This window comes from Zingiber officinale, chromosome 3B, assembly GCF_018446385.1.
Source record: "Zingiber officinale cultivar Zhangliang chromosome 3B, Zo_v1.1, whole genome shotgun sequence".
Lineage (NCBI taxonomy): Eukaryota > Viridiplantae > Streptophyta > Magnoliopsida > Zingiberales > Zingiberaceae > Zingiber > Zingiber officinale.
Genome location: NC_055991.1, coordinates 117,290,200 through 117,300,055, shown reverse-complemented (window position 1 = coordinate 117,300,055; position 9,856 = coordinate 117,290,200).

Here is a 9,856-nt window from a genome sequence, read left to right as displayed (position 1 = left end):
TATCCCTAATGTATTTTCCTAACTCTATCAAAAAGTTTCATTAACAAGCATGATCATGGAAACAAGTCAAGTATGGCTCAAGCATAAGTCTCTTGTGCACATTGCAAAAAGTGACCCAAACTTTTCAAGCTTTAATCTATGTCGTAGTCAAGTCATCATCCAGATGAGTCCCTAATGTTTCCGGTGATAGGCAAGTAATCGGTGATAGACACTTACTTGCCACACACTTGGTTCATATTTCTCAATCAACCCAAGGTCTCAAAGGTGTGCTCAATCTCAAGAGAAGCTAAGCAGTCATTTCCCCAGTAACCTAACTCGGTCTCAAAGGGGTGACTTGCTAGATTCCACTCACGAAAACTATTTTTTATATCCCTTATTCACATTTTTTTTCCAAAAGTATTTGCATTGTGCAAAACTTATTCACAAATGTACTTTTAGCACAAATGTTGGGATATTTTGATTTTTTTCAAATGAGCTTACATGATTTGAGCATCATCTAGTAACCAAAATGAAGTTTAAGAAATCACCATGGAAACCAAGTACTAAACAAACAAGATGAATCATGACTATTTCAATGATATCAACTATTTAAGTTCAAGTGAAGTGAAGATAAGATCCTTAATGTTAGGCCAAATCTCAAACTTATCTCCATATGATACTTAGCTTATTTCATGCTACTCAAGATAGAGAAAAGATGTACACTAGGCATACTACTAGCATCATTTAAAATATCACAAATCTAGATAATGAACGTGCTTACATTTTTACTAAAGGACAAGAAAGCATATAAATGAAGATTGATGTTCTCAAGATGTATGCCACAAGGTTTTCAAAAAATAGTCAGGTGACTATCAAAAATAATCCAAATAAATGCAAGACAAAAACAAAACAAACACAAAGAAAATGCAAATTTATTTGTTGGTGAACACCCCCCCAAGACTTAAACTTTTCATCGTCCCGATGAAATCAATATGGTGGAGGAGGAGGTGGACGAGAGAAAGGAGGTCTATAAGGTTGACCAATAGGAAACCTAGGAAAACCTGGAGCTTCACTCAGGACTCTATGATATTCATATAGAGCATCAACTTGTTGGCTAGTGATACTCATGCTCTGCATGAATTCCCTCATTCTTGCTTGATCGATATCATAGTCCTGTACAAATTCAACCACTTGACCTTGAAAGTTCCTCATGAACTGAAAGTGATCCTGTACTTCCCTAAACTGATTATATGATAGAGAGAAGCGACCCTCCAACATTGTTCGTTGGGCATTTTGCTTCTCATGAAGTGAGTCAAGAGATGCATGAAGATCTGAAAAATCAAATCTGGAGGAACCCGTACCATAGGCAAAAGAGTGCTTAGCAGGTTCCGGATATCAGGAAGGTTGCGGATATCCAGATGATGAGGGCTCAAGGTGTGGCTCTGTGTCTCCAGATATGGAAGGGACATTCTCAGGTTCTACATCAGTGATTACCCAATTAGCAGGGATAGGTGATTTTCTTTTATATAGTTGTCAGGTTTCCTGGAACCCCTACAATGAATTGCAGACATGATCAATGGCTTCTGTATCTATACTCCAGGTTCTGGTAGATAACACCACTAAACATGTTTCAACTAATGAATTAAATACACCTATATTGTTCTTAGTTCTAAGAAGACAGTCTACCTTAATGTCCAAGTCCTATTTCCAATCATTTCAATTGGGACTACTAAGTCTTTTCTATAGTATAACAACTAGGGGATTGACAAAAATTTTAAATCCAAAGAATCACAAAAATATTTGGTCAAGATCAACTCCTTAAAATCCCCATGAATTTTGTATGTCATGATAGTGTGGACGTATACAAAATCAAAGAGGAGACTTTATCCATTAATTTTATTATCTCGTCAACTTTACTTTATGACGAATAAAATTAATAGTTAATCTATCTTTGATCAAAAATTTGGTCAAAACTTTTGAATTTAAAATAACATTGATTCCTCAAACAATATTATTTAAATTCACCAACACCTCAAACACCATGAATTTTGCATGCCACGATAGTGTGGACGTATACAAAATTAAACATTTGTAAGAGGAGGGGTTTACCCATTAATTATCTTGTCAATAAATCTTTATGACAAATAAAATTACCTCAAACACCGTGAATTTTGTATGCCACGATAGTGTGGACGTATACAAAATTAAACATTTATAAGAGGGGTTTTAAATTTTATTATCTTGTCAACCTATTTATTTGATAAATTAATAGTTGGTTTTCTTCGGTCACACAAATAATAGCAGTGACTCCGATGGGGAGGATACTATTAGACGTGCCTAAGTGTATACCATTACTTGACACTAAGTCCATTAATAAGATTGTGCCCCTTCCGATGGAAAAGATCACATACTCTTAATTAACTTCCTATAGTCATTCAAAATGGAAGTTTAATCTAGTGATCCGCAAACAAGCTCATCCGATATGGAGGAAGGCACTCAGAGCCAACGCGTAAGCTTGTTGCATCACTTATAAACCAGTAATGGAGACCGTGGAATTTATTTAAAATAAATCCCTCTCCCACTTAGTTATTTAAAGTGAGGAATTTTGACTATGCTAGCCTACCTAACATGCATACTAACAAGCACACACAACACAGAATAAAAAGCAATAAATAGAAAAACTAATTTTCAACAATTATGGCTTTTATCTATTGCTGTCCTCCGTGTGTCACCAACCCTAGCTGCTGTCATCTTTGGCCACCGCCACCGGGTCTAGTTGTCGCATCTATCTTGCTCCTTGTTCCGCTGCTCCTCTGGTCCTCAAAAAGTTCCACGCCTTCGATCCGCGACATAAATAGAATTTTACATTTTTCGATCCTATATTCCTCGAAGGAATGTACATGTAAAATAGATCGAACATAAAATAAAATTTACATCCATCGATCCTATATTCCATAAAAGGAATGTACATGTAACTAGATCAAAAAATAAAATCCTAATAAAACTAAATATAGCTCCTGCTGTATTTTGAAATACAATCATGCACACACAATAAAATGCCCTTGACATGTCCAAGGGTTCAATCATACACACAATATCTATAAGCCATAATAGTTGGATCCTGCATCCACAAAGTTAGCACATCCTACTATTATCCTGCCTAAATTATGTATGACATGTGCATAATTAAACTAATACCAAATACACAGAGGCAAAACCCTAGCTTTGATACCAATTGTTGGTTGCTACTCGGAAAACCTAATGGTATCACTGTACAAAAATTTTGTACAAAGATCTGAACCTTTTCCTAGCTACCATGTGTTCTTTTAAATTAAACTTGGATCGCCTGCGGAACTTAACACGTTTGATCCAAAGTTTAATTTATTTGTTCTTTTAGGTTTAGATTTGGATCTCCTGCAGAACTTAACATTTTTGATCCAAATCACCTAGGTTATTAATTCTATTAAATATTAATTTCCAAAATTGACTTCCAGAACTGCATGGCGAGACACATGGCCTTCTTGGATATGGGAACAACCACCACCACCTAGACAAAGCCTTTTAAGGAAAGCTAATATTTAATTTCCTTAAATAACTTTAGGTTAACAAAAAAAAACAATCAAATCACAAGGAAAAGAAAAACAAGAACACAACATCGAAAACTAATTCGAAATATTAGAATCGCATGCCTCTTGTATTTGGTATTTTTACAAAGAAATAAAACTAGCATGATGCGGAAAAACATTACTAGTTATACCTTTCTTTTGAAGACAAAGACCTCTTAATCTTCTACCGTATTCCTCTTCTAACCTCAGACGTTGTGTGGGCAGCGATCTTCCGAGATGAGAACCACCTTTCTACCTTCCTTCTTTCTTCTACATTTCGGCCACAATAAACTCCTCCAAGGATGAAGAATTTCGGCCACCACCAATGCTCCAAGGGATGCTAGAGACGAGGCTTGCTCTCTCTCCTTCTTCTCCTTCCTTGATCCGGCCACAAACAAGAGCTCCACCAAGATGATAGGTTTCGGCCAACAAGAGGAGAGGAGAGAAATAGGGCCAGCCACGAAAACCAAAGAAGAGAGGAAGGAAAAGAATAGAGGTTGTTCATCATGAAGGCTTCTCTACCTCCTCTTTTATAATCATTGGTTTTGGCAAATAAGGAAATTTTAATAAAAACTTCCCTAATTCTTTTGCCATGAAAAGGAAAAATCTATTTAATTAAAAATAATTTTTCTTCTCATTATTATAATGGCCGGCCACATCAAATCTCCTAGCAAATAAAAATTTAAACACAAAATAAAACTTCCTTATTTGCTTCCGGAAATTTTATAAAAAATTTCTCCAATAATTTTTATCCCTTCATGATTGGTTAATAAAAGGAAATTTTATAAATTAAATCTTTCTTTAAACATGTGGATAATTTCCGGAAAGTTATCTAAAAATTAAAATCTCCTTTCAATCTACAAATAAGGAAAGATATCAAATCTTTTCTTAATCTTTTGTAGAAACTAATAAAAGAGAATTATTAATTTTTTAAACTTTCTTTTAAAAATCATAAACATGGTTAAAAGGAAAGTTTTTACCAAAATTAAAATCAACCTTTTAATCTACAAATAAGGAAAGAGATTTAGCTCTTCTCTTAATCTTTTGTAGAATCTTATAAAAGGAAAGATTTAAAATTTTAAATTCTCTTTTAAATCATGTTATCCACATAAGAAAAATTTTAAAAAATAAAATCCTTTTATTTTAATTTGGGCCGGCCACACCAAGCTTGAACCCAAGCTAGGGTCGGCCACCTTTGAAGCACCTATGAACCAAATTTTGGCCGTCCCTAGCTTGGTCTCCAAGCTAGCTTGGTCGGCCCCTATGTGATGGGAAAGAAGGTGGGTATAGGTGGGTATAGTACTCTATAATTAAGAGGCTACGATAGGGACCGAGAGGAGGAATTTGTTTTGGTCTCCCGATGAAATTAAGCATCCCGTGTTCGCCCTGAACACACAACTTAATTCCATCAATAATAATTCATTCCACTAAAGAATCATTATTGGACTACCGCACCAATCCCAAATTACATTTTGGGCTCCTTCTTATTATGAGTGTGTCAGTCTCCCTGTGTTTAAGATAACAAATGTCCACTAATTAAGTAAGTTACTGACAACTCACTTAATTAATATCTAGCTCCAAGAGTAGTACCACTCAACTTCATCGTCATGTTGGACTAAGTCCACCTGCAGGGTTTAACATGACAATCCTTATGAGCTCCTCTTGGGGACATTCTCAACCTAGATCACTAGGACATAGTTTCCTTCTATAATCAACAACACACACTATAAGTGATATCATTTTCCAACTTATCGGGCTTATTGATTTATCGAACTAAATCTCACCCATTGATAAATTAAAGAAATAAATATCAAATATATGCGCTTGTTATTATATTAGGATTAAGAGCACACACTTCCATAATAACTGAGGTATTTGTTCCTTTATAAAGTCAGTATAAAAGAAACGACCTCTAATGGTCCTACTCAATACACTCTAAGTGTACTAGTGTAATTATATAGTTAAGATAAACTAATACCTAATTACACTACGACCTTTCAATGGTTTGTTCCTTTCCATCTTGGTCGTGAGTTACTGTTTATAATTTATATGGAACCAATAACATGATCTTCTGTGTGTGACACCACACACCATGTTATCTACAATATAAATTAATTGAGCAACTACATTTATCATAAATGTAGACATTTGACCAATATAATTCTTATTTCTAGATAAATATTTATACCAAAAGCTAGGCTTTTAGTATACATCCTAACAATCTTCCACTTATACTAAAAGACTATGCTGCTATATCTGCTGCCATACATCTGATTCCCAACCCTTCAACAAGCCCATCAAAAGCTCTTGCCTTAAGGACCTTAGTGAAAGGATTTATAGGTCATCACCTGATGTAATCTAGGCGGCAATAACTTCTCCTCGTTTATACGATTTCTCGTATTGGGTGATACTTGCGCTCTATTGTGTTTACTTGCCTTATAGACTTATGGTTTCTTCGAGTTTGCTACTGCACCAATATTATTACAATAAATTGTAATAATCTTTAGTAAAACCAGAAATCATATCTAAGTCTATCTTGAGGTTATTGAGTCATTCAGCTTTTATGGCTACCTCAGAGGCTTGCCATATACTAAGCTTCTATGGTGGAGTCCAGAAAAAACACCTATGCTTATCACTCTACCATAGTTATGACTTTACCTCCTAAAGTAAACACAAAACCCCGAGGTTGACTTATTATTGTCACTATCCAATTGGAAGTCAAAATCCATGCAACCCATAGGAACCAAATTAACTGCCTTGTAAGTTAGCATATAATCTCTAGTGCCTCTAAGGTACTTCAATATATGCTTTACTGCAGTTCACTGTCCTTGTCCAGGGTTACTTTGATATCTGCTAACTATGCCCTTGGCAAAATAGATTTCTAATCTCGTGCATAGCATACTTTAGGCTTCCGACAGCATAAAGAACTGCCTTTATTTCCTTTATCTCCTTTGATGTCTACGGAGACATATCTTTAGATAAAGTTACTCCATGATAAAAAGGTAAGAAACCTTTCTTGGAGTTTTGCATGCTTAAAATGAGCAAGGATTTTTCCGATGTATCAAGCTTGGGATAAGTAAAATATTTTTTTTCTTGTGATCCCTTATTACTTTGATCTCAAAAATATATACATTCTCCCAAGTCCTTTATATCGAATTGTTTGGACAACCATACCCTTACTTCTGACAACATTTTGATATTGTTTCCAACTACCAAAAATATTATCTACGTATAGTACAAGAAATACCACCACGTTTTCATCACACCTTTTGTATACACAAGACTTATCCATTTACTCAATAAATCCATAGGTCTGGATTACTTTGATAAACTGGATGTTCCAAGACCTTGAAGCTTTGCCTCAGTCCATAAACTGATTGAGCTTGGACACAAGATGCTCTTAGCCCTTTGCAATGAACCCTTCTGGTTGCTTTATATGGATGCTTTCTTCAAGACTTCCATTAAGGAATGCTGTCTTGACATCCACTTGCCAAATAGATAAAAGAATCCGGATAGACTTAAGCATGACTACCAGTGAAAAAATTTCCTTTTTCATCTAGCCTTTCTTTGAAAGTTTCTATCTTCCTGTCTATCCCTCTTTTCCTATTATAGACCTTTTTACACCCAAAGGATTTTTACACCATTTGGTGGTTCTACAAGCTTCCAGATTTTATATATTCTATTATTCATTACTCTTTGCCAAGATGCTGCATCTTTATCTTGGAGTGCTTCGTCATATGTCCGGAGATCAGGTTCATGTCCTCTAGGGATCGAGTCCAAAAACTCTCCCAAAACATGAATCTTTTTAGGTTGCCTAACAACCCTCCCACTACGACGAGGTACTTTCTGCAATTGTGTATCATTTGTGATACGTGTTGTAGTTTCCTTGTGGTATCTCATCTTGTACAGTTGGTACTAGATTAGACATGTCTTTTATTATTTCCTTAAGAAAAAATTTTCTTATGGGCACATGGTTTATTACATAGTCCTTTTCTAAAAATCAATCATTGATGCTAACAATGACCTTCTGATTTTTAAGACTGTAAACCTACTTTCATTTCTCTAGGATAACCCACAAACAAGTGAATTCTTGTCCAACTTATCATTGTCTCTCTTCGGCATATGTGTTGGACTACCTGAATCCGAATATGCTTCAAAATAGGCTTACGCCTATTCAGCAATTCTATATGAGTAGAGAGTTTGGACTTTGGAAGGTACTATGTTCACTTCCGTTTCCAGAGTATATCCTTAAAATGAATTTAGTAATTTTCTAAATAACTCATCATCAATCTACTTATTTCCATAAGAGTCCTATACCTTCCTTTTTCTACACCATTCTGTTGGGGTGTACTAGGTGCAGTTAGTTGGGATTGAATCCCTACTTCTGATAAGTGACTCCTAAATTTTCCCAAGAGATACCTGCCACTACGATCTAACTGTAGTATCTTGATACTTTTACCTTGACATTACTCCACATTAGCCTAGTACTCTTTGAACTAATCAAAGCACTTAGACTTGCGGTGTGTCAAGTAAATGTATCCTTATCTCGAATAGTCGTCTATAAAATAGACGAAACATTCGATACTAGCTCTTGTCTGGATAATCATAGGATCACACAAATCAGAATGAACCAATTCCAACATATCTTTAGCTCCATACCCCTTTGACTTAAAAGCTTCTTGGTTATTTTTCCTTCCAAGTAAGACTCGTAGGTTGGAAAGATTTCCACTACTAATGAACCCAAAAGTTCATCAGCTACCAATGAATCCTACTTAAGTTAATATAACCTAGCCTTAGATGCCAAAGATATAATTGGTTCATTTCCGAAGGTTAAAGTTAGAAGATGTGTTACTAATTTCCATTTGTTGCATCGTGAGAGTTATTGGATTTATAAATTGCCAACCAATATACTAGAACAGATAACTTCCCTCTTTTTTTAATAACAACTTTGTTATTAAAAGAGACAGAATATCAAGTTCTTTGAATAGTTTAGAAACTGAAAACTAGTTCTTTCTAAACTTGGTACGTAAAGACAATTACTTAAAATCCATATTTTATTCTTATCAAAGGATAAACATCTCCCACTGCAACAGCTTCCACTTTTACAGCAGTGCCCATGTGGACGGTAATTTTCTTTCATATAGTTGTCAGGTTTCCTGGAACCCCTGCAATGAATTGCAGACATGATCAATGACTTCTGTATCTATACTCCAGGTTCTGGTAGATAACACCACTAAACATGTTTCAACTAATGAATTAAATACACCTATATTGTTCTTAGTTCTAAGAAGACAGTCTACCTTAATGTCCAAGTCCTATTTCCAATCATTTCAATTGGGACTACTAATGTAAAATATGGTACCCAAATAGTATTTAGATAATAAGGTTATTGGACAAATAATCTTATTGGATTTTTCAGGAATTTTTGGAAATTTTCTGGGATTTAATCGGATCTCGTATAACATATTTTAAGGGGATCAATTATTAGGCTACGGGAAAGCCTCTTTAGTGTTTCAATTAAGTGGGAGTTGATTGAGGAGTTAACCTAGGTTACATTGATTAAACCCTAAGTTTATAAACCAAGGTTTTCTATTTTCTCCGCCGATCCCTTCTTCCCCAAAACGCACCGACCTCTCCTCTTCCTCTTCATCGTCGTCCACTGCCCGACGTCGCCGGCTGAAGCTTCATCAAGCGGTGCCTCGCTCCGGTCAACATTGAGCTATCATGGTCCTCTCCTGATCTCTATTGGTGTTGCCACCTCCTTTCCTCTCTTCCGATCTCAACGCCGTGCCCTAGATAAGCCGGCGCCTCTCCTCTCTCGGGAACCATCGCCCTCAGTCGACAATTTCCTCCCCTCCTCTCGAGTTTTCGGACGCCGCCGGCCTCCTCCTCATGCAAGCGAGCCACAGCCACCGGTCTTTCCTTCTCTCTCGAGTCACAGCCGCGGCCTCACCTCACGTGAGCACCCCAGCGCAGTCGCCCGATGCCCTAGTCGTCGATCCACCACCAACCGGGTGTGCTGGTATCTACTGGAGGTCGCCCATTGTGTCGGATCTGCGCTTGACATCACCACTGCTTTCCGATGCCCTAGTGTGGTCGCCGATTTCCTCTGTCTTAGATCGACACCGAAGTGGTCGGAAAGGGAGCTGTGGATCTGGATTTGTGGTGAGTGTTATAACGTATTGGATTAACAAGATTCGATTCATGTTTTGTTTGGATGTTAAGATTAGGTGTGTGATCGATCTTTGTAGCTTCGGCAAGGATTGAACCAC